We start from the raw sequence: 2463 nt of genomic DNA, 5'->3' as shown, positions 1-2463 counted from the left end.
GGATATTTTACGTCAACAGTGGTCGGTGCGAGCCGGGTGCGGAATTCGTATCGAAAAACCATTGCTGGGATTTGAACTCTGTTTACCTCATTGGAAGTTGAATGCTTTATCCCCTGAGCCACTACGGCTCTGCAGATATGATACTGTTAAGTTTCTTACTTTAACGAGAAAATATTAATCTACTTTAACATTTCGTTGCTTTGTGGGCAATCCGGGGGATGTTTGGAAAGCGAGTAGGGGTGGATCTACTAATATAATAAATATATTATATATTAGAGAGTAAAAGCTGAAGTATTAAGCAAGATCAATGTAGAGACAGTAAGCGAAGCAATCCGCAAGGGTCGGAGAGCAGGGGACGGATACCCCTGCTTAGTTTACTAAAGCTATTAGCAGTAGAATTACATGTTTTTTGTCAATGAACTAACAATGCGTCTTAATTTGCTTACATTTTTTAATTCCTTCAGAACAATTCAATTCTGAACTTGAGTTAGTTTTACGAACAAACATCATGGACTCACTCCATTGTTTTTAATGATTTCTACTTTATACGTAATCCGTTCCAGATCGCCCAGCCATCTCATATGAACTTTGTAAGAAGTTCCAGGGTTTGACGAGCAAAAGCGAGCAGTCTTTAGAAAATGCACTTAATTTATTATTATTGTTGAATTTAATTAATGGACAAGTATCTGTAATGCACTATGGTTGTATGATTACGTTGATCTACTAAAACTCAGCGAAAAAATTTATGCTTCCTACGTCAAAAAATATATTAAAAATTTCACACTACAAATCGCGTCCTTTTTTAGAACAATCTCGGAATAAATGAGCAATGCACTACGTCAACTGTTAGAAAAAGTATATTTTTGTTATCTAAATTTAATAGTTTTAATTTGTCAAAATTTTTATACAAATCTGTAGAATTTAATTTAAATTGGAAAGTACTAGTTTATTTAAAATATTTTTAATTGAAGAACCACTTTTTCATTAATGAAACACAAATAATTTTCACTTTGTCTGACATAACAATAATTTAAAAACGTTTTTGCTTTAACCTCAACGTCAGATTAGGCATACGAACGTTAGTCATTTCGCTTTAGCCAACAGACAATTTATACAAAATAGTATGAGAATATTAAAACGACTATCATTTTGCAACTTGATCTCTGTAATGGCGATCATAAACTTTTAATGTAATTTTAGACTAGCATATATTCGTTCTTAAAAAAATTCAAATTTGTGTTCAATTTGTGTAAATTAAAAAAGTTAAAAAGAATATTTCTTCAGCATAAAGTTATATTACGCGAATTAAAAATTGGGAGCAGTTGACTATTTTAAATATCTTCTAGACAAATAACTTTAGCTTTCCATTTGAAAAATCAACCTTGAAAATTTAAAAATCAGGTCATATTGATTTAAGTAAGTTTTGGAAGAACTTTTCTAATTTTATAAGAACTCATTCAGAAAAGGAACTTTTTTTTTAAATTAAAAACCCATCAAATGGCTTGATTATTTAACTTTTATAGATAACACAATGTTAAATAATTAATACTTCCATGAACTATGGTATTTGACGTTTAAAAAGCATATTTTCTTATTCATTTATTTAAACATATTTTTTATAGTTTTTTCCTTATTTTGTAATAATTTAGGTTAAAATAAGTAAAATATTATATTTAGAAATTTAATAATTTATGGTTATGAAATAGAGATAGATAGGTACAGAAAAGTCCTTTCATCTGGGTGATTGTGTGAATGTAACCAGCCTGAGCCGCGATGGCTCAGGAGATAGCACGTTATCCTTCCAATGAGGCAAACCGGGTTCTAATCCCAGTCGATGCGAATTCCGCATCCAACTTGTACCGACCACAATGCTGACGTGAAATATCCTAAATGGTAGACGGATGGATCATGGGTGAGAGTCCCCTTGCCGTCAGGCTAACCGTGGGAGGTTCTCGTGGTCTTCCTGTCCATGTAACGCGGGTTAGCTCCATCAAAAAGTGAAGTCAAATTCCTCCCAATACTCGATGCAGAAGCTCCCTTGTCTTCAGGATTAGGTTCAAAATTACAAGGCTATGCAGTTGAACATTAGTAGCCGTAAACCCATAAAATTGGGTCGGTTGTTTAACGACGGTAAAAAATTTTACCAGCCCTATAAAGGGGTTTGCGGTTCAATGACATGGACGTCGATACTCCACCGTCGAGGCTTAGCCACAGGTGCCCAATGGGTAGCGATAAGTGAGGAGCAATTCTGAGGCCAATAGGAAATGAACCCAAGTACACGCCATCGAAAAATGCTCCAACTTAGAATATTTAAAGATCCTGAACGTTTCTAAGAAAAATCTTGAAATAAAAAATATTTCTTTTAAGATTTATTTAAAAATATATATTTACCAGTGGTAGCTACTGACGTGCTTGCTGATAGCAAAAGGTGAGCATGATAGAGTCAACCACTTCTTATTCATT

Source organism: Parasteatoda tepidariorum, chromosome 9 (genome assembly GCF_982258835.1).
Source record: "Parasteatoda tepidariorum strain Cologne lab strain chromosome 9, Ptep-v5.0, whole genome shotgun sequence".
NCBI classification, from domain to species: domain Eukaryota; kingdom Metazoa; phylum Arthropoda; class Arachnida; order Araneae; family Theridiidae; genus Parasteatoda; species Parasteatoda tepidariorum.
The sequence above is the reverse complement of the archived record's forward strand: the minus strand, read 5'-3'. Positions refer to the sequence as shown.